Source organism: Hypanus sabinus, chromosome 10 (assembly GCF_030144855.1).
Source record: "Hypanus sabinus isolate sHypSab1 chromosome 10, sHypSab1.hap1, whole genome shotgun sequence".
Taxonomy (NCBI): domain Eukaryota; kingdom Metazoa; phylum Chordata; class Chondrichthyes; order Myliobatiformes; family Dasyatidae; genus Hypanus; species Hypanus sabinus.
Genome location: NC_082715.1, coordinates 21,219,063 through 21,242,720, shown reverse-complemented (window position 1 = coordinate 21,242,720; position 23,658 = coordinate 21,219,063). Strand labels below are relative to the sequence as shown.

General features: G+C 41.7%; 1 long non-coding RNA gene across 1 annotated transcript in view; it reads left to right on the top strand.

Moving 5' to 3' along the window:
- Positions 1 to 2,720: 2,720 nt before the first annotated feature.
- The window catches only part of LOC132400259 (uncharacterized), a 114,662-nt gene continuing 93,724 nt past the window's right edge, over positions 2,721 to 23,658 (top strand). Inside the window, exon 1 of the long non-coding RNA XR_009514198.1 lies at positions 2,721 to 2,893. This is a non-coding gene — a long non-coding RNA (uncharacterized LOC132400259). The remainder of the gene's footprint in view (positions 2,894 to 23,658) is intronic.

The following is a 23,658-nucleotide window of genomic DNA, read 5'->3' as shown; positions in this document are numbered from 1 at the left end:
TCAAAATTTGTGAGGCCACCTTCAGAAATCTTTGAGCTTTTATACCAAGTTCCTCTGATCCTTAACGCTTGCCAATAATCTACTATCCAGGGTGCAGATCATAGATTCCACCTCCACCCCTATATTTTACCATATTGCACCCATCAGCTTCTCTTGATATCTGTTTAGAAAATAACTATTTAGAAAATAATTTAGAAATAAATAGTAAAGCTTCCATTATTCTCTCCAATTTTTACTTTATTTAATCTGGTATTTTATCTCCAAATAGATAATTTGCAAATTTAATAATATTTACCATTTAAAATCAGGCTATGTCCACACTAGACCAGATAATTTTGAAAATGCCGGTTTCACGTAAAAATGATAGGCGTCCATGCTATGCGTTTTTAAAAATAACTCTCTCCACATTAAAATGGATACTTTGGTGAATCTCCTCCAACTGCACATGTGCAGGATACATCTACCGAATAGAAGCAGCATGTTTGGTATCAAATCTCACCATGAAAGAATTGCTGCATGTTTGTCCAGTTACAGACTAGAAAAACTTAAACGACAGACAACTGTTGGCTCTCGCGCAGGAGGACTTAAAAGTAAAAAAAAAACAAATACTGCAGTGTATGGAGGCAACGAACAGGGAATTCACGGACAGTATGACCCAGCTGACGACAAACATTATAAAACTGATGAACTCTGTTGCATTAATAAAGCCCCTTGTTAAATGTATAAATGTCTGCATCAGTGTTATCTTGTATTTCCATACAATGTTACGTTAGGCTGTTACACATCTATTGTCAGAGAAGTACTTGCATAAATAGGTAAACCACCTTCATACGAGCAAGGACAGAAAACAGGGCAAAGTGAGTATACTTATTTGTTCAGTAAGTTATGGGTCAAAGTACATTTCTAACTCTTCTGGCTTCAGTCTCGTTGCCGTCTGTTCTGAAATTGATAGGTTGTGTTCAAGAAAACAACAAAGTGGTGCGCTGCCACCACAATCTGTTCCGGCACATCATGACAGCGTTTTTAGATTTCTCCAGTTACCCTGTCCACACTGCTCTGGCCAAGTGGCATTTTCAAAATTACACACCCTGGAGAGCGTCTCTAAAAATCTCCGGTTTCTGGGGACGAAAGCGTCATTTTAGTGTGGACGGAGGGTAAAAATGAAGAGAAAAAGCTTCGGATATGGATTTATCCGGTGTAGTGTGGATGTAACCTCAGTTGTTTCTGAAGGACAGATTCCTACCTCACATACATAGAGTAGACTGCTTCATCTGTTATGTGCCCGCAGGTTTCATTTACTGTGAGTGTCACTTTAAGAGACGCCTGGATGTCAGTGGAGTTCATGAGCTCACAGTGACTTGGCAGATGATTCAAGCATTGGGATATACCGTAATAAAATTGTTCACTCTAACATGAAACTGGATGTTATTTTGGTTTAGCACAAAGAGAAATGTAAGAATGGGGAAATTTCAAACCTACGGTAAATATGTCGTAATTATTTCTCTTATTTATTCAAACAGAAGATAAATTCAGTCTGTTCAGGATGTGTAATCTGGCGTGCCCAGTTTCCACCCAGCCCTTTGCTGAGTGATATTTTGGACTCGGGCACTGGAGATCAAATTCCCCCTTTCCGTTCCTTTGCAATTTGAACATAGAACATTTAATACAACTATACAATGCCATGTCAATTTTAGTGTATTTATTGCAAAACAAAGTCAAATATTATCTTGTATATTGTTAGATATTTTACAAATTGATGTTGAACACTTTTTGCTCTTTTAAAATTAACATTTATTGACTCGAGTAACAAGATTAAATGATGTTTATGAACAGTGTTTCCAATGCAGGATGACAAACTTTTTTCATCCTCAGATGGACAAAGTTTCTCAGCCCTGTCTAATGAAAGAGCAGTCTGGAAATTTAAATCCATATAGTCTAGATCCCTCTCCACTTGCAGTTAGTTTCATTCTGTTCATAAAATTATATTGATAGACTTTAGGAGCAAGATTATTTTTTTTGGAGCTGTGCTTCTGATATAGAATGTCAAAATGTTTTTTCCTTTAGAAGAAGCTTCTCAATTCTGCTTGACAAACATAACAACCCAGCATCTTAAATCAAGCTAGAGGCTAGAATTCACTCCACTTGCAATTAGTTGCATTCTGAACTGCTTACATTCTCTAATGTTTGCAAATGGATAATTACCTCAATAGGATTTCAGCATTTAAAATGCATATATTGGGGCTTCAAAATTGCCAAAAGCAAACTCCAATGCAATTACCATGATGCTTAAACTTCTCAATGAAAGTCTTTAGTCTACAACAGCATATAACTTTTTTCTCTTGGAATCCACAACCATAGACCATAAAATTAGCTTCCTCTGTATAGCAGTTTAAGTTCATTAGATCATATCTTACTGAAATGCAGCTGTTTGTATGTATTATCTACAATCTGAACATGCTGGTTTATATTAGACAACCATCTAAATGTCCTTATTATTCATTTTTTATGTGTGTGGTGTGCGTGTGTGTGCACGCGTGTGAGCGTGAGTGCACACGTGGTGTGTGTGAAACATAAGCAAATTTAGCCATTCATTTATGTAATTACGTTTTTAAAAATGTTAAAATAGGAAGAAGATATATTCACTTAATCAAAAAGTAATGTTGAAAGAACATTATAGTATTTCTTATCTCCGTTGTTCCACAGGAAAGCAGATAAGAGAATTAAGTTTCTTCAGTATCCTTCTACTTGGGCAATCCAATGCCTTTCTAGCGAAGGAAGTGGCAAAGTTAGTTAGCCAGTGGTACTTGACAGTGATGTATGGAAAAGAACAACCTTACCCCACTGATTCTGACACCTTCTGGGAAAATATCAACAATCAGACATTGGCTACTGCGTGAGTATACTTTGGAACAAAGGATAAAATGACCTGCAATGTCTAACCACATATTGCTTTTACTTGTGAATAAGAAAAAAGCTAACTTAACTAACTCTTCTATGACAACAAACTAATTACGGATCTCTCAAATTCAAAGAAACCAAGGTCACATTTTAGAAAGTCGTTAAAGAATATGCCCAAAGGAATTGGCAAGGCCTCTGTGAAAAAGTCTATATTAAGAGAGGAATTTTTGCGATATCTGAATGGAATCAAAGAGGAACTTTGTCCGACTGCTAAAAGTACTGCAAATCAAAAACCTGAAGAAAACAAAGGAAGGTACTAATGTGTCTGCCAGGCATTTTTATTGCACTGAGCATTAGAAAGAGCTTTATTCAAAAAATGTCAATAGAATCATAGAATCCTACGCGTGGAAACGTGTCCTTCAGCCTTTCATGTGGTCTGTGTTGCCAGCTGGCCTAATTCCTTCCACCCACATTTGGAGGTTCGGTCTTGAAAACCCGATGTAGTTACCTAGATGGCTTTTAAATTTTGCCAATCTGCTCGCCTCAACCATTGCTTCTGGCAGCACAGTCCAAACACGCACCAACCTTTGCATGAAGCAATGACCGTTGTTGTCCCTTTCAAATCTCTAATCTTAAACCTTCACCCTTCTGTTTCTATCATTCCCTCTTTAACCTTCTCTATGCTCCTTATGATGTTATTTATCTGACCCAAGTCCCAGCTGATAAAGTTTCCTTGTGTGGGCTCAGAGATGGAGGAGTGTTGACTGGCATGTCCTTCTCATTGCATTTGATGCATGAAAGAAGGCCATGAGCAGCAGCCAACATTTCTTGAAGTTTTCACTGGGTTACAAAAGACTTTCAACATGATAAGCCAGGGTGACATTTAGAGAACATTGAAAAATAACTTCTGATGCTGGAAAACTGAACTAAAGCAGAAGACCTTGGAATGACTCAGCAGGTCAGACACACCTATGGAAAAAGGAACAGTTAACTCCTCAGGACTAGGACCATACTTGAGAAATAAGAAAGGGTCTCTCTATTTCTCAGTTCTAATGAAGGTTCCAGGACCTTCAGCAGGTGCATTCTGAACTACTAAACCAGTGGTTGGGGACCACTGTACTAAATTATTCTGTAATGTTCTGTGTTTGCTTTGGTATCTAGACAACCTGGCTAAAAATGATCTTCCTTCTGAAGGGTGAATAACTGTAAATTCCTTGGCATTATCATATTAGAGCAGGGGTTCCAAACCTGCAGCTCACAGATCCCTAGGTTAATGATAGGGGTTCCGTGGCATAAAAAAGGTTGGTAACCGCTGTATTAGAAGATCTGTCCTGGTTTCAACATTAAAATGCCATCACCAAGAAGGCATAACAGTACCTCTACTTGCTTAGTAGTTAGTGTAGATTTGGCATGCCACTTAAAACTTGTATCCAATGGAGAGTATCACATTTGGTTGCATCATAGCCTGGCATGGAAACACCAAGAGCCCAGAATGGAAAATCAAACAGAAACTGGGGATACAGCCTAGTGCATCACAGGAAAATCCCTCCCCGCCATTGAGCACTATTACATGGAGCATGGTCACAAGAAAACAGCATCGCTCATTGAAGAACCCCCCACCATCCAAGCCACGTTCTTTAATCACTACTACCATTGGAAAGGTGGTACAGGAGCCTTAGGTACATACCACCAGGTTCAGGAACTGGTGGCCCCCGTTTTTCAAATGTTCGCTTTACGACAGCTCACTGTTATGAAAGACCGACATTACTACCTGTTTTCGCTAACCAGAGAGGATTTTCACTTTTATGAAAAAAAAGATGCCCGCTTTACACGTGTGTTTACCCCAAGAAAGACTACAATGACCGTGAAGCCTTGTGTGGGAAGTTGTATGTGCATGCGTGTGCGTGAGTATGCATCTACATGTGTAGGCATTTACATGCGCATGGGTGTATGTGACAATTTATTTTCTCCAAATCGATTCTGGCTTGCTGCTTTTCTGATTTTGATAAATGAAACTACACCCATACATACAATATTTCAGCTTTATATAGGCTGTGTATTTATCACATCATTCCTGCTTTTACTATATGTTCATGTTATTTTAAGTTTTATGTGCTTTTTGGTATGATTTGGTAGGTTATTTTTTGGGTCTGGGAATGCTCAGAAATTTTTCCCATATAAATTAATGGTAATTGCTTCTTGGCTTTACGACATCTCGGCTTACAAATGGTTTCATAGGAACACTCTACCTTCGGGTAGCAGGGAAAACCTGTATTACCCTGCAACCATTAGGCTCCTGAACCGGTATGGATAACTTCACTCACTTCAATGCTGAACTGATTCCACATACCACTTTCAAACACTCAGCAGCTCATGAGTCTACAACTAACGATCTCATTAATAATTCTTTAATAATTTTAGTTATTTGTAATAATTTAATGGTATTAACAACTTGTCTTCTTTTGTACATTTATTGTTTGTCAGTCTTCGTGTATGTATATTATTTTTCATAAATTATTTTGCATTTCTTTATTTTCCTATAAATGCCAGGAGCGCCATGGTGGATGTGTGCTTAGACCACTTTTCCACTCTCTTTGCATCTGTGACTGTGTTCCTAAGCACAGCTCCAACACCATATACAGTCTGCTGACGGTGCCGCTATTGTGGGTTGTATCAAGGGTGGTGATGAATCGGCATGCAAGAAGAAGATTGAAGGTTTGGCTGAGGGGTGTAATAACAACAACCTCTCACTCAATGTCAGTAAAACCAAGGAACCGATTGCAGACTTTGAGCAAGGGAAACCAGGTGTCCATGAGCCAGTGCTCCTCAGACAACTGGTGGTGGAGAGGGTCAGTAACTTTAAATTCCTGGGTGTCCCTATCTGAGGCCCTGTCCTGGACCCACCATATAAATATAATTGCAAAGAAAGTACGACAGTGCCTCTACTTCCTCAGAAGTCTGCGGAGATTTGGCATGTCATCAAAAACCTTGTCAAACTTCTATAGAGATGTGTATTAGAAAGTGTGCTGACTGGCTGCATTTAAGCCTAGTATGCCCTTGAGTGGAAAAATCCTACAAAAGGTAGTGGATTCAGCCCAGTACATCACAGGTAAAACCCTCCCAACCACTGAGCACGTCTGCATGAAATGTTGCTGTAGAAAAGCAGCATCCATCATCAAAGATCCTCACCACCCAGGCCATGCTCCTTTCTCACTGCTGCCATCAGGTAGAAGGTACAGGTTGCTCACGACTTGCACCATCAGGATCAAGAACATCACCACCCCTCAACCATCCGGCTCTTGAACAAGGGGGGATAACTACACTCATTCTATTTCTGATGTTCCCACAACCATTGGTCTCACTTTAAGGACTCTGTACTGTATCCTGTTGTTTCATGTTCTCGTTATTTCTGGCTATTTATTTATATTTGCATTTGCACAGCTTGTTGTTCATTGATCCTGTTTATTGTTACTGTTTTATAGATTTGCTAAGTATGCCCTCTGGAAAAAGAATCTCAGGGTTGCATGTAGTGACACGTGAGCACACTGATAATAAATTCTCTGCTAAAGTCATCCCATGAAGTACGAGAAGACATTAACAGCTGAATTCTGCTTTTATACTGGAATGAAACAAGACTGCTTCATTGTGCTTTTTGCCATGGGATCAATTACGGTTTTCAAAACAATTATTCTCATGCACTGATGGAACGTACTGATCCCATATGGTTAATGTCCAGTTCCTGGTTGCGCAAATGGGAGAAGCCGGACAGCTATTCTATAACTTCATTAACATTGCAAAGATCCATGCAGTTGGGAGTTAAAATTAATAATATGCTAAAGGAGTGAATTTGCCCCGCATCATGCTTTCAGCAATTCACCGACAGCCCATGTAATCAGGATCTTCACTGCAGCTGTTGAGAGTGCAAGGAAATGCAAGACAATATTCCGCTGGGAGCTGGAATTATCTCCACATGTTTCATCATTGACAGATTTTCACTACTTCTCAACAACTTGAAGAATGCATTCATGAAAGCAGCATCATAAAGCATTTTTCAAATTCATGCATTGTCTCAAATCCAACTCTATGCACATTTTGTAACTGACTTCAGTTAGGTCATGAAAATTCTGAAAAGTAGAACGGAATTTAAACTTAAATGGTTCTATTGCTCACTCTGCAACTCTGCTTCACCATTGTCCACTTCCTAGGAGGGATCAACATTATGGATGGCTAATATTCCTTGAAAATGGTCTGATCCAGGGTTTCAATCAGCTGAAGGGCTGGAACTGTGTGTAGAATACTACACTCAGTGGCCACTTTATTAAGCACATCTGTACGCCAACTCATTAATACAAATATCTGATCAGCCAATCATGTAGCAGCAACTCAGATCATAAAAGCATGCAGGCATGGTCAAGGGGTTCAATTGTTGTTCAGACAAAATATCAGACTGGGGATGAAATGTGGACTAAGTGATTTAGCCATGGAATGACTGTTCCTGCCAGATGGGGTGCTTTGAGAAGCTGAGACACTATCAATCTCCTGTAATTTTCATGTACAACTGTCTAGAGTTCACAGAGAATGGAGTGACAAATGAGCAGCAGTTCTGTGAGTGAAAATGCCTTGTTAATGAAGGAGATCAGAGGAGAATGGCCAGACTGGTTCAAGCTGACAGGAAGGTGACAGTAACTCAGATAACCACACATTATGGTAGTCGTGTGCAAAGGGGCATCTCTGAACGCGCAACACGTCAAACCTTGAAGTGGATGTGCTATAGCAGCAGAAGACCACAAACAGACGCTAAATGGCCATTTTATTGTACCCAATGAAGTAGCCACCGTGTATGTCCTTTGCTCTCTGTTCTTAAAGTGTTGATGATTCTTTTCACACCACAGATGCTTCTTGGATAGCTGAATTCCTCTAGTAGATTGGTTTTTGCTTAAAATTATCCTGCTATTCTTAAAAGGAAGGTAAACATTTAATGTGTGCTAGATGCATTCAGCCACGCACAATGTGTTAGAGATCTTATTTGCTCAAGTACCTCTCTGCATCTCTTTATTTATATCCACTTAATCTGCAGTGTTCACATCAGTGCAGAGAAAACTTCTACCCATACATATATTACAAAGTAACGATCAGTAGAATTAAGAAAAGATAAGTGAAATTATCAGGTCATTCAACATGTGAGTGAATAGATTTGAAATAAGGCTTGAAGTCCATGATCCGTTGTTTTGATTTTGCCCACATGCAAGTGTTAATTTAATTCATTGTAAGCACTGTGTTAAGAGTAACCGTGTACAGAACAGGTGCACAAGAACTGTTGTATCATATCCCACAAGTAGAAACAACATCAGTGCAAGAGAGAAAGAAGGAGAAATGGATGATCATTCTCAAACTGATTAGACTGGAAAGCTTGATGAATGGAAAAGTAAATCTGATCCTTTTGTTTTGGAGATAGAATGCATGGAAATGCTTCTGGACCAAAGAGCACAGTGGAACTTGATAGTAATGATGAAGATGTATTTGCATAGTACAATGTTATATGGGAATGCTGAAAGCAATTCCAACTAAAATGGGTTCTGAAATGTACAGAATGTTAAAAAAAAATCTTCAAATGCCATAGAAAACACACAATGTTTGATTCAGCAAAAGAATTTACAAGTTCATTTCAACTGGGGACTGTGACCAGCTATAAACTTGGAAATGGGAATTGGAAGATCATTTGAGATAAGTGGCAAGTTCATTTGCTGAAGGTCTGTCTGCAACTTTGGATTCTTCTTAGATTGTCTGCATGCAGCTCCAATGGGAGTAACCAAATATTCCTATTTAGGATTACTACAGCTGAAATCCATGGGCACAGTTCAAAGTACAAATTTAAAGTAAATTTATTATCAAAGTACGTATATGACAGCATATACAACTCTGAGATATATTTCCTTGTGGGCATACTGAGTAAATCCAAGAACCATAATAGAATCAATGAAAGACCACACCCAACAGGGTGGACAAACAATTAATGTGCAAGAGACAATAAACAGAGCAAATAAAAAAAGAATAAAGAAAACAACTAAGCAATAAATATAGAGAACATGAGATGAAGAGTCCTTGAAAGTGACTCCCTAGGTTGTGGGAACAGTTCACTGATGGAGCAAGTGAAGTTTTCCCCATTGGCTCAAGAGCCTGGTAGTTGATGTTCCAGAACCTGGTGGTATGAGTCCTGAGGTTCCTGGGGGAGTCCCTGATGATGGATGCTGCTTTCCTACAGTAGTTCTCCATGTTGATTTGCTCAGTGTCGGGGAGGGCTTTACTTTTTGTAGGATTCTTCGTTCAAGGGGATTGGTGTTTCAATAGTACTTCTGATCCTGATTGTTTTGAATGCCAAGCTGTAGTTGATGAAGAGCATCCTGGTGTATGCTATCCAGATGTTCCACATTCAGTGAAGAGCCAACACATTTGCTGTAGACAAATTGGAGTAGATCCAAGTCACTTCTCAGGCAGGGGTTTGGTGTTTCATCACCAAAACTGTCAAAGCACTTCATCACAGAGGATGTAAGTTCTACTGGGCAACACACATTCTCTGCCCAATGAAGCAGTGGAGGCTGCCTCAGTAAATTTATTTAAGACAAGGTTGGATAGATTTTTGTAGGAGAATTAAAGGTTATGGGAAAAAGGCATGTTGGTGGAGATGAATCCATGGCCAGATCAGCCATGATCTTATTGAATGGTGGAGCAGGCTCAATGGGCCAGATTGCCTAATCCTGCACTTGTTTCTTATGTTCTTATGTTATTCTTTGGCACTGGTACAATTGAAGCTTACTTGGAGCAGGTGGGTATCTCAGTGAGGGGTTAAAGATATCGGCGAACACTCCAACCAGTTGATCAGCACAGATCTTTAATACTCAGCCAGGTACCCAGTTGGGGAAGATGCTTTCAGTGGGTTCACCCTCCTGATGGATGCTCGCATGTTGACATCAAAGACTGAAATCATAGAGTCATTTGGGCTGTGGGAGTTTATAAAGGTTCAGCCATGTTTTGGCAGTCAAACTGATCATAGAAGGCATTAAGCTCATCTGGGAACATAAGCCTGCTGTCTCCTCTGTTGCTTGATTTGGAAGAAGTAAAAGCATTCAAGCCCTATTGCAACTGTGGAGCAACCTTAATTGATTTGTTTAGTCCAGAATTGCCACTTCACCTGTGAACAACACCACACACAAAATGCTGGTGGAACACAGCAGGCCAGGCAGCATCTATAGGGAGAAGCGCTGTCGACATTTCGGGCCAAGACCCTTCGTCAGGACTAACTGAAAGGAACGATAGTAAGAGATTTGAAAGTAGTGAGGGGAGGGAGAAATGCGAAATGATAGGAGAAGACCAGAGGGGGTGGGATGAAGCTAAGAGCTGGAAAGGTGATTGGCGAAAGTGATACAGAGCTGGAGAAGGGAAAGGATCATGGGACGGGAGGCCTCAGGATAAAGAAAGGAGGGGGGGGGAACACCAGAGGGTGATGGAGAACAGGCAAACAACTAAATATGTCAGGGATGGGGTAAGAAGGGGAGGAGGGGCATTAATGGAAGTTAGAGAAGTCAATGTTCATGCCATCAGGGTGGAGGCTACCCAGCCGGTATATAAGGTGTTGTTCCTCCAACCTGAGTTTGGATTCATTTTGACAATAGAGGAGGCCATGGATAGACATATCAGAATGGGAATGGGATGTGGAATTAAAATGTGTGGCCACTGGGAGATTCTGCTTTTTCTGGCGGACCGAGCGTAGGTGTTCAGCGAAACGGTCTCCCAGTCTGCGTTGGGTCTCACCAATATATAAAAGGCCACACCGGGAGCACCGGATGCAGTATACCACACCAGCCAACTCACAGGTGAAGTGTCGCCTCACCTGGAAGGACTGTCTGGGGCCCTGAATGCTGGTGAGGGAGGAAGTGTAAGGGCAGGTGTAGCACTTGTTCTGTTTACAAGGATAAGTGCCAGGAGGGAGATTGGTGGGAAGAGATGGGGGTGACAAGTGGACAAGGGAGTTGCCTGTGAGATGGCTTTCCAGAAATTGTACCTGGACCTCTTGTATCTTACTTGGACTCTAGGCCTGAATGCCACTGATCTGGCCTTCAGTATTCTGTGGATCTTATGGTTCATCTGGGGCTTCTGGTTGGGGAAGACCCTGAGTGATTTTGTGGGGACCCACTTGTCTACAATTGTTTTTATAAAATCCTCAACAGCCGTGGTGTATTCGTTCAGATCCACTGATGATTCCTGGAACACAGCCCAGTCCATCGACTCGAAGCAATCCCATAGATGCTCCTGTGCCTCCCGTGGCAATGCCTTTGATAACGTAATCACTGGAGCCTTGTTTTGTAGCTTCTGCCTGTGTGCAGGTAGAAGGATAGCCAAGTGATCAGATTTTCTGAAATGCTGTCTGGGCATGGAGCCATGGGTATTCTTTATCATATTATGGCTACTTTAGTGAGCAGATACTCGAAACTGGAGAACCTCGGGCAGCAGACTTTGGTTGCGAGTGCAGTTCCTCTTGAAGGAAATAGAAGCAGTGAGGCCGTGCTTGTCTACAAGTTTGATTGAAGTGCAAGGGGTTTAGGCATCCACTCCCAATGATCCTGCTGGCAAATGTACAGTCTCTGGAAAATAAAACTGAAGATTGCAAGATTGCTGTAACAGTGGGGCATCAAGGGCTGCTATATACCTTGCTTCACGGAAACATGGCTATCCCCTGCCATTTCAGACATAGCACTGCAGCTCAATGGCTTCACCATTCTCCACAAGGGCAGGAGAATAGAGTCTTTTAACGGCAGAGGAGGTGGAGTATGCTTTATGATTAACTCACGTGATGCACAAACATGGCAGTTCTGTCTGAGTTCTGCTCACTCAACCTGGGACATGTAGCAGTTAAATATCATCCATTTTATCTGCCAAAGGAGGTTTCCACCAAATTCTTCTTAGCACTGTACATTCCATGTCTGGCCAATGTGAGGCTAGCTTTCGAGGAGCTGAGTAATTGATTCAGCACCCACAAAACTGCACACCCTGATGCCTTTCCCATCATTGCAGGCCAGCTCAAAGAATTCTCTGAACAATTACTACCAACTTATCACCTGTGGAACCAAAAGACATTTGAGCACCATTATACCACCATCAAGAATGCTTAACATGCCATCCCACAGCCACACTTTGTAAAGTCTGATCACCAGGCTGTATTTCTATTCCCAGCATATAGGCAGAGACTAAAGACCACAGCATCTGAGGTGAGGACCAAGAAGGTATGGTCAAGGGAGGTGAAGGAGTGCTTATAGGACTGCTTTGAGTTGGTATACTGGACAATATTCAGAGTATTTATTTTCAAACCTGAATGAATATGCCATAGTTGTCACTGACTTCATCAAGACATATGTGAATGAGTGTGTGTCTTTGAGAACATATTGGACACGGATAAACCAAAAGCCATGGATAAACCAGGAAATTTGTTATCTGCTGAGGGCTAGATCTGTGATTTTTAAGACTTTTGACATAGAAATATACAAGACGTCCAGATACGACCTATGGAAGGCTATTTTAATAGCAAAAAAAAATACTATTGAATTTAGAGACAGAATCAATGCACATCAGTTCTGGCACAGTTTCCAGGCCATTACTAAACACAAAGTACACTGCAGATGCTGTGGTCAAATCAAGACGGATGCTGCCTGACCTGCTGAGTTTTCCAGGCCATTATTTCCTTTCAAAGTGATACCAAGCATCATGAGTGTTTAAGGACCTTCATCCCAGATGAGAAGAAAACATTTTATACTCAGCTTGAAAGGAAGAATAAAACTACACCTGTACAAAGCCCTGTAGTATCTGGGACCCCTGTGACCTCTGACTCTGATGTCAGAACATCTTACAAGAGGGTGAACCCTCACAAGCCATCAAGATCTAATGGGGTACCCGGTAGAGCTTTGAAAACCTGTTCCAAACAACTGGCAGAAGTGCTAAAGGAGAACTTTAATCTCTCACTGCTGCAGTCAGAGGATTCCACTTGCTTCAAAAGGGCAACAGTCACACGAGTACCCATGAGAACAGGGTAAGATGTCTGAATGACTAATGCCCAGTGACACTGATACCTACTGTGATGAAGTGCATTGAGAAGGTGGTCATAGCTAGAATCACCTCCTGCCTAAGCCAGGACCTGGACCCACTGCAATTTGCCTATCACCAGAATAGGTCTACACTGGATGCAATCTCACTGGCTCTCCACTCAACCTTGGATCACCTGGACAATAGCAATAGCCACTTCAGGCTGCTGTTTATTGATTACAGCTCAGTGTTTAACACAATCATACCTCAGATCTAATCAGCAAGCTCCAAAACCTGGGCATCTCCTCTACAACTGGACCCTTGACTTCCTCAATGGGAGCCGACAGTCTATGTAGATCGAAAATTACGTCTTCTACTCACTGACAATCAGTACTGGCCATTAGCACTCCTCAAGAATACATGCTCATCCCACTGTTCTACTGTCTCTACATCCACGTTTGTGTGGCTAGATGCATCTCAAACGGCATCTATAAATTTGCTGAAGATACAACCATTGTTGGCAGAATTTCAGATAGTGATGAGGTGTACAAGAGTGAGATAGATCAGCTGGTTGAGTGACATCACCTTACACTCAATGCCAGTAAGACAGAGGAATTGATTGTGAACTTCAGAAAAGGGAAGGCAAGGGAACAAACATCAGTCCTCATTCAGGGATCAGAAGTGGAAAGGGTGAGCAGTTTCAAGTTCATGAGTCTCAATATCTCTGAAGATCTATCCTAGGCCCTACATATTGATGCAATACAAAGAAGGCATTTCAGCAGCTAAATTTCATTAGGAGTTTGAGGAGATTTGGTATGTCACCAAACATACTCGCAAATTTCTACAGATGTACCGTGCAGAGCATTCTATCTAGTTGCATCACCATCTGCTATGGAGGGGCCACTACACAGGATCAGAAAAAGCTGTAGAAATTTCAAAACTCAACCAGCTCCATCATGGGCACTAGCCACCCTGTACATAACAAATGTCAGCAATATTTGATAATACATACGTACCAGGATCAACATAAACAAAAACCTGGTGGAACTCAATGGGTCAGGAAGCAACTATGGAAGGGAATATATAGTTACCGTTAACAGCCAAGACCCTACAAGACCCAATGAAGGGTCTTGGTTGAAACATCAACTATTTATTCCCCTCCATAGATACATCTGACCTACTGAGCTTCTCGAAGGTTCAAAGGTTTAAAGGTCAAGTTTAATGTCAGAGAAATGTATACAATATACATCCTGAACTGCTTTTTCTTCACGAAACATCCATGAAAACAGAGAAATGCCCCAAAGAATAAACAACAGTTAAACATGAGAACCCTAAAGTCCTGCCCCAGCTCTCCACTCCCACGCATAAGGGCAGCGAGCAACGATCCCCCTTCCCCCACCAGCAAAAATAAATGTGCATCGGTACAATCACCGAGCCCAAGCGTGTGCTGACCAATAGCAAAGACGCAGACTAAAGTTATCCCAAAAGCTTTGCATTTCATTTAAAATTCGACACCACACAGGTTCTCTCTCTCCCTGGCAAGGGAGAGGGAGGTGTCCCCCATTTTCACAGTGAGTGGGAGACATAACAACAACTTGCTGGTTTATGATATTCAGCCTTTTGTATGTGTTGCTCTGGATTTCCAGCATCTGCAGGATCTATTGTGTTTGTGTTGATACAAGAATCTTTGCTCTTTTACAAGATTACCTTGGTTCATAATTTCCACCAAAGTTCTATTAAAGCTAGCATGATGTACTGTATGCTATCAAAATCATGTACTGGAAGCCATAAATAGAGAAGAAGAAACTTCTGTGTTATTGGAAATGGTCAGATAACTATACAAGAACAATATCAAGATCGATGTAAAGCAAAAGTACATGCATACAGAAGGAAGTAGTTATCTTGGGCCAGGAACAGATGCAGATGAGTTGCACTCTGTCAAAGAAAAGATGGAAGCAATTCAGAAAGGAAGGATATTTGTAAACATTGAAGAAGCTAGATCACTCCTGATGCAATACTGTGGTAAATTTTGCCAGACCTTGCATCAGCATTGACATCATTATATTATTTACTGTAAAAAGTTGAAAAATGAAAATCAAGTAAATACAGGAAAAAGGGTATGGGTTGCAAAAGAACAGTCTAAGTGAGACTTACTTTGTTAGTTGTAAATAATTGTGTTAGTTGTAAAATAAACACAAGAATCTCTCGTGTTTATCAGACTTTGCTAGCTGTCTTCATGATACAAGCCACATGTTGAAACCGAAGGATTGGAGGATGTAATTGGAAGTGAGATAAAATCCTTTCTTTTAGTATGTATGCATTTTTTGAGATCTGGGTATATCACTGGCAAAACTACTGCTTCTTTTTGTCTAACACTGAACTTGAGAAGGTGGCTGGGATCTTCTTTCTTGAGCCATAGCAGACCTTCCATGAAAGTTGATTCTGAATGCTGGAAATCCCAGGCTTTGGAAGAAGCAACAGCAATGAGTAAATGTTAAAGTTCCAAGCTGGGGTAGAATGGAACACCTGTATGGTAGCTATCTAAACACCTGAAACCTTGGAGCTTCTTGATAAAACAGATTGAGAGCTTGGGTAGTTCTATTGGAATAATCCAAGGTGAGCAAGTCGAGTATACATAATAGGTGGCTTACATTGCAGCTAATGTCGGTTGATGGTGGAGGTATGCTCAAAGTTCAAAGTAAAGTTATTACCAAAGTGCAAATATGTCACCATATACAACCTTGAGATTCATTTTTGTGGACATAATTAATAAGTCCAATAACCAATATAGAATCAATGAACGGAGACTGTTGCTGTAGTTTCTAACTGGTGTCAGATGCATGCGTGTATGTGGCCATTAAACATTACATTCTTAGAGTGAACAGTTTTTAAATAGCGTCAGTTTGTGTTTGTGTTCAAATTGTAGCGATTTTGTTCACTGATAGTTGGCAAGAAATAAGAGGTAAACTAATTCTGAGCTGTTTTGCTCACTGCGGTTTCAGTCTTGGAGATACCAGAAATGGCTGGGACTGTAAACAAAAGGAGTTCACTACTTCAGCAAGTCAGGAACTATGAAGAACTTGAATGCTGTAATGAAAATGAGGACTTGGAGGATGCAATCGTCTTAAGCATTTAAGAAGGCAGTCCATAATCTGCACTGGGTGCGCTGATTTTGATCATTTACAGTCAATCAAAAGAACACGGCAGCATAACACTGGATTAATTCCTCCATTGTTAACTATTAGGAACTACAGTTTTACAGTACTGTAGTAGTATTATTAATGTTCTAATTTATTTTGTATTTCATTTAAATACATAATTCGTGACTTGGTTAAATGGTAGCTTGTCTTTTTTGTACATTTTCATGAAACTTCGGCTTACTGGGCAGCTGCTTAACTGGGCCAAAATGTATTCGTCTCATTGTGCCCTAATAAACCAGAATCCACTGTGCTTGCATAACCATATATACTTTTCTGCTCATGTACCCCCGTAGAAGTTAGCAAACTTAGCCAATTCCATCATGGGCACTCACCTCCCCAGCATTGATGACATCACCAAAAACAATATCTCAAAAAGGCAGCACTCATCATTAATTTATCAAACGTCACCCTGGACATGCTGTCTTCTTATTACAGGAGGTACAGGAGCCTGAAGTCACACACTCAATGTTTTAGACAATAGACAATAGACAGTAGGTGCAGGTAGGCCATTCGGCCCTTCTAACCAGCACCGCCATTCACTGTGATCATGGCTGATCATACACAACCAGTACCCCGTTCCTGTCCTCTCCCCATATCCCTTGACCCCGCTATCTATAAAAGCTCTATCTAACACTCTCTTGAATGCATCCAGAGACTTGGGCTCCACTGCCTTCTGGGGCAGAGCATTCCACATATCCACCACTCTCTGGGTGAAAACATTTTTCCGCACCTCAGTTCTAAATGGCCTACCCCTTATTCTTAAACTGTGGCCTCTAGTTCTGGACTCACCCATCAGCGGGAACATGCTTCCTGCCTCCAGTGTGTCCAATCCTTTAATAATCTTATATGTTTCAATCAGATCCCCTCTCATCCTTCTAAATTCCAGTGTATACAAACCCAGTCGCTCCAATCTTTCAACATATGACAGTCGCGCCACTCCAGGAATTAACCTTGTGAACCTATACTGCACTCCCTCAATAGCAAGAATGTCCTTCCTCAAATTTGGAGACCAAAACTGCACACAATACTCCAGGTGGGGTCTCACCAGGGCCCTGTACAGCTGCAGAAGGACCTCTTTACTCCTATACTCAATTCCTCTTGTTATAAAAGCCAGCATGCCATTAGCTTTCTTCACTGCCTGCTGTACCTGCATGCTTGCTTTCATTGCCATTTAGATAGTAATCTGCCTTCCTGTTCTTGCCACCAAAGTGGATAACCTCACATTTATCCACATTAAACTGCATCTGCCATACATTTGCCCACTCATCCAACCTGTCCAAGTCACCTTGCATTCTCATAACATCCTCCTGACATTTCACACTGCCACCCAGCTTTGAGTCATCAGCAAATTTGCTAATGTTACTTTTAATCCCTTCATCTAAATCATTAATGTATATTGTAAACAGCTGCGGTCCCAGCTCCAAACCTTACGGTACCCCACTGGTCACAGCCTGCCATTCCGAAAGGGTCCCGTTAATCGCCACTCTTTGTTTCCTGTCAGCCAGCCAATTTTCAATCCATGTCAGTACTCTGCCACAATACCATGTGCCCTAATTTTGCCCACTAATCTCCTATATGGGACTTTATCAAAAGCTTTCTGGAAGTCCAAGTACACTACATCCACTGGCTCTCCCTTGTCCATTTTCATACTTACATCCTCAAAAAACTCCAGAAGATTAGTCAAGCATGATTTTCCCTTCATAAATCCATGCTGACTCAGACTGATCCTTCTACTGCTATCCAAATGTGTCGTAATTTCCTCTTTTATAATTGACTGCAGCATCTTTCCCACCACTGACGTCAGGCTAACCGGTCTGTAATTCCCTGTTTTCTCTCTCCCTCCTTTCTTGAAAAGTGGGACAACATTAGCCACCCTCCAATCAGCAGGAACTGTTCCTGAATCTATAGAACATTGGAAAATGATTACCAATGCGTCCACGATTTCTAGAGCCACCTCTTTAAGAACCCTGGGATGCAGACCTTCAGGTCCTGGGGATTTATCAGCCTTCAGAGTCAACAGTCTATCCAACACCATTTGTTACCTAATATGAATTTCCTTCAGTTCATCCATTACCCTAGTTCCTTTGGCCACTATTACATCTGGGAGATTGTTTGTGTCTTCCCTAGTGAAGACAGATCCAAAGTATCTTTTCAAATCATCTGCCATTTCCTTGTTCCCCATAATAAATTCACCCATTTCTGTCTTCAATGGCCCAGTTTTGGTCTTAACTATTTTTTTGCTATTCACATACCTAAAGAAGCTTTTACTATCCTCCTTTATATTCTTGGCTAGTTTACCTTCGTATCTCATTTTTTTCTTGGCGTATTGCCTTTTTTGTCATCTTCTGTTGCTCTTTAAAAGCTTCCCAGTCCTCCGGTTTCCCGCTCATCTTTGCTATGTTATACTTCTTCGCTTTTATTTTTATACTGCTCTTTACTTCCATCATCAGCCACGGCTGCCCCTTACTCCCCTTAGGATCTTTCTTCCTCTTTGAATGAACCAATCCTGCACCTTCTGCATTATTCCCAGAAATACCTGCCATTATTGTTCCACTGTCTTCCCTGCTAGGAACAACTTGTTCCCTTTTAGGAACAACTTTTTCTCATTCACCATCAGATTTCTGAACAGACAATAAATAAACCCATGAGCACTGCCTCGCTATTTTTGCTTTCTTTTTGCACAACTTAATTGTTTTTGCTTTAACAATATATTTCTTATTGTAATTTATAGCTCTTTATGTATTGCCTTGTACTGCTCCCATAAAATGGCAAATGTCATGACATATGCCAGTGACATTAAAACTGATTCTGATCTGACTCCCCATGCTTTGACTATACCATGTAGGACGGTGCAATCTAAACTCTAATATCATTAGACCAATCAATGCTGAGGAATTAAATCACAAACAAGTTAAAATCTGCAGATGCCGGAAATCTGGCCAATATGCACAAAGTGCTGGAGGGACTCCCAGTACAGCCTCCTGTATATCGGTGAGATCCGACGTAGATTGGGAAACCGTTTCGTCAAGCTTCTATGCTCCATCCGGTAGAACACTGTGATCTCCCAGCGGCCTCTCACTTTAATTCCACTTTCCATTCCCATTCCGATATGTCCAACCATGGCATCCTCCACTGTCATGATGAAGCCACACTCAGGTTGGAATAACAATACTTCATATTCCGTTTGGGTAGCCTCCAACCTAATGGCATGAACATAGATCTTCCAAACTTCCGATAATGCTCCCCATGCCCCCTTCACCATTTCCCATCCCCTTTTCCCTCTCTCAGCTTATCTCCTTGCCCATCCATAGCTTCTCCCTGCTTCTCCTCCCACCTTTTTCTTTTTGCCATGGCCTTCTGGCCCTTTCACCTATCAACTTCCCAGCTCTTCACTTCATCCTCCCCCTTCCAGGTTTCACCTGTCACCTGGTGTTTCCCTCTCCCCTCCCCCCAACATTTCAAATCTACTCCTCAGCCTCATTTTTCCCCCAGTTCTGCCAAAGGGTTTCGGCCCGAAACGTTGACTGTACTTTTTTCTGGCTTGCTGAGTTCTTCCAGCATTGTGTGTGTAAATGCTGAGGAACTCTTCTCTTGATTGCACCCCTTTAGAAAATGCTGATGCAGGTGAGGTGTTACGTTCAGTGTCTGCTATGCCATCTATAAGGAATTCCGGAATGACTTCCAGTCTCACACCCCAGTCCCAAATTGACCTGTGGCTAAAATTCAATGAACTGAGCCAACCTACAATACTGTGCAAAAGTCTTAGGCACAGAGCATATAGCTAGGGTGTCTTAGACTTTAGTACTGTACTGTAGTGATTTTATGTATCACATGTACTGCTGCAACACCAAAACAAAACAAACTTCATGACATATGCGAGTGATGATGAACCTGATTCTGACATGGGTATCTATTGTGGACTGAGTGGGAGTGTGGCAGGGAGTGGGGAATCATGGTTGGGAACAGGGGAAGGGGGAGGGAAGCACCAGAGAGACAGTCTGGAGTGAACAATAAACCAATTGTTTGGTGATCAAATGACTTTGCCTGGCATCTCAGGGCTGGGTGTGTCTGCACCGGCACCACTGCCAGCCCTTGGTACATCCTCCTTGCCACCTCTCCCGCAGTGCTCCACCCTCACCATTCCAGCATCCTTTGATCCACCAGATTTACAAACTTGCTCTCTGCTCACAGTACACTGCAAAAATCTTTGGCACCCTAGGGTCAGGAAGATGACGCTAGCTATATATATCTGACTAAGATGTTTGTACAGTACTGTATATTGCAAAACACATTATTATTAAATTTATGTGTTACGAACCCCGTAACTGGGTTCTTACCAGCAAAGATAGGAGTATCTGTTGAAGTCTGATGATACTATTTTAACAGTATTTATTAGTAAAAATACACAAAAATTATATCAATGCAAATATACAGATAATATACATCATCAATACTAAACCTAAAAGTGCAGGTATAATAATAATCAATAAGAAATAAGCTGTATCGTTGTCTAGGGGATAATGAATTGTCCAATGGAAATATAAAGTTCAGCTCAGTTCATGCAGGCTGCAGTAGCTGTTGGTCACAGTGTTTGAATTGTTGGAGAGAGAGAGAGAGAACAGTAACAGCTATTGACTTGCCGACTTTCCTTTACGATCTTGATCTGTCAATGCGTTGTTGTTGTGGCCATTCACGTATGAACCCTCCGTCCTTTAGCTAGACCGTTCTTCCATGGTGGACTCGTCACCCAGGCAAGGGTGGACACACACACAAACCCCCACCGGACTCGTAGCGTCTCTCCTGTTGCGTCTGAGGGGTGTTTCCCAAATCTTACTTTTATCCCCACTCACGGGGTCTCAGGTGTCAATCAGGTTGGGATAATGCAACCATCAAACCAGTCCACTCTGGTTGCCCCCTGAGGGGTTTCAATGAATAGAACGGTACTCAATAAACAATCCTTCTCCACAAGACAATAGCAGTAATCTCTCTTTTGTCAAAAGGAGACATTCCAAATTGTGCAACTGAGCTGTGTCTCTCCTCTCATTAATTTTTCATGAGCTTTGTCAATAACAACTGCCTTTGCTGTTATCTCTCTCATTTCCTTGGTTTCAGACCCAAAATAGTAGTGATTCTGCGATTCTCAAAAAGGGGGGGGGGCGACTTTGCACCCTTCTGCCCATCAGAGTTGCTCCTCATTCGTAACAGATGTAACTGGATTTAGTAGCTTTCTTCCATGGCCATGCCTTCTGTCCTCTCCTATCAGATTCCCCCTTCTCCAGCCATTTATCTCTTTCACCAATCAACTTCCCACCTCTTTATTTCACCCCAACCTGCCCCCCCTCCCAAGTTTCAGCTATCACCTTGTATTTCTTCCTCCCCTCCCCTCACCGTCTTACTCTGACTTCTCGTCTTTTTTCTCCAGACCAGAACAAGGGTCTTGGCCTGATACAACACTATTTTGTACAGCTTGAATCCATTACTGGCGGATAACAGACACACCATCGAGAGAATATTTTTAACCGACATTTTAAAATTTTATTTTGAGATACAGCACAGTAACAGGTTCTCCAGGCTCAGCAGGCCTGTACCTCCCAAATACACCCATGCGACCAATCTACCTACTAACCTGGACACGCTTGCAATGTGGGAGGAAACTGGAGAACTCACGACTCATGTGGTCACATGGAGAACGTACAAACTCCTTACAGACAGCAGTGGAAATTGAACCTGGCTCACTGGCACAGGTTGTCATATGACTGAGTTGCCCCCTAAAACTAGCAGGGTTGGTTTCTCAATGAGTATTCTTAGAAGCAGAGTCTCCTAGCTGGAATGATGAAGGCGGAAAATCACCATTACTGAATTTTCTCTTACTTTTCCTAATGTACAAAGACAATAAACTCTGCTCTGGAAATCTGATTACATGCCACAAGTTGTTTATACATTACGTGAGAGAATTTCTTAAAACACTTGTACATCTGTAGTGGCCTTCTAGATCTTTGAACCAGTCCCTTATGCTTATGATGCCTAATGTCAGTGGGTATACACCGTGATATCTTGTTTGGCATTGCGTACAAGGAAGTCTATTGTACAATGAAGACCAACAAATGCAACTTGCTTTGAAGAGATGGGGCTACTGCTTTTTAAGTTTAATTTTCTTCAATGTCCTCAGGTAGCTGCCCAAAATTCCTCCAAATCATTTTCCTGTTCAATGCCATCCACTAAAACGTCAGTCATACTACAACTGAATCTATCCACCTGCTTCCCAGGATCTTATCCCATCCACCCACATCCCAATCTTCCCTCTTGGTCATCCTCTTCTGTGATCCTGTGAACAGCCTACCTAAGCTCCCCACTCTCATCTCCTCAGTTCCCATATCCTACCCTAACCTCCTCACCCTCTTCTTCTCAGTTCCCATCCCTTACCCTAACCACATCACCCTCTGGTTCTTAGTTCCAATCACTTCCCAATGTGTCCCTCAGTTTCAAGTCTGATGGAAGTACACTATTGAAGAGAAGCCTTAGTGCATGTAGTAAGTGAGATTTTCTCTCTGACACATGTACAATGTCTTGTGTATGTGACTCAAAATGGCTTCTTTGGTTTGTTAAGAGTAGGAATGCTTCCTTGTCTGATAAGTGTTTCTTTCGCAGTTGTTTAGCTTTAGACTTGCTGATATGGGGATTGTATTCATTTGTTAACCAATGGGGAATGTTATTTTGTCCTGTGAGGCTGGGAACTTGGGGGGGGGGGGGGGTTTGCGGGTTTTCGAGAGAGTCAGGAGGAAGATGCCAAGGAAGGTGGACGTGCGCTGCACTGCTTGGTTGACCACCAGGGGTGGTCCCGGGTGCGAAGACGTGGAGGTCAGAGGCAAGCGACGAGGGGTCGAATGGTTCGATGGTTGAGCTCCAACGATGTGAACTAAATTGACTGAACTTTGATAAGTTGACGCCTTTTACTTTTTCTTTTCTTTCATATATATTGTATTGCCTAGTATTTTAGTTTTAGTAAACCCTTTAAAGTGTATTTCATAACGGTATCTGGTGTGAAGTTGATACTGTGTGCAGGCGCGAGGCATAAACTTGATTCTCACAGCACCTGCGTGTACAGGAGGTGGGGTTGGTGAGTGGCTGGATCTCCTTTTCCCCTAGACATATACCAGCCTGTTGGGTGAGTGTTACACACACATAACTTCTCATGAAGCTTTCTATTGGATGATCAGAAAACTTCCTCAGTCTGTCGTCACTGAGGGGTGGCTTCCAAGATGTGAAAAGTGTTGCATGATTTCCAGTGACTTTACATAATCAGAGACAGTATTGTATATTTGGGGCAGGTTGGCAGGGGAGTGCTGTATTCTGACTGTTTTCAAAAAGTCACTCTTTCACATGATTGAGAAAATGACTCAACAATGAATTAGAGTGGGCATCCCAGTGGTCACATATATGTACTGTCACAAGGACTGTTGCAGAAAATCTTTCCTACCCAATGCAATAA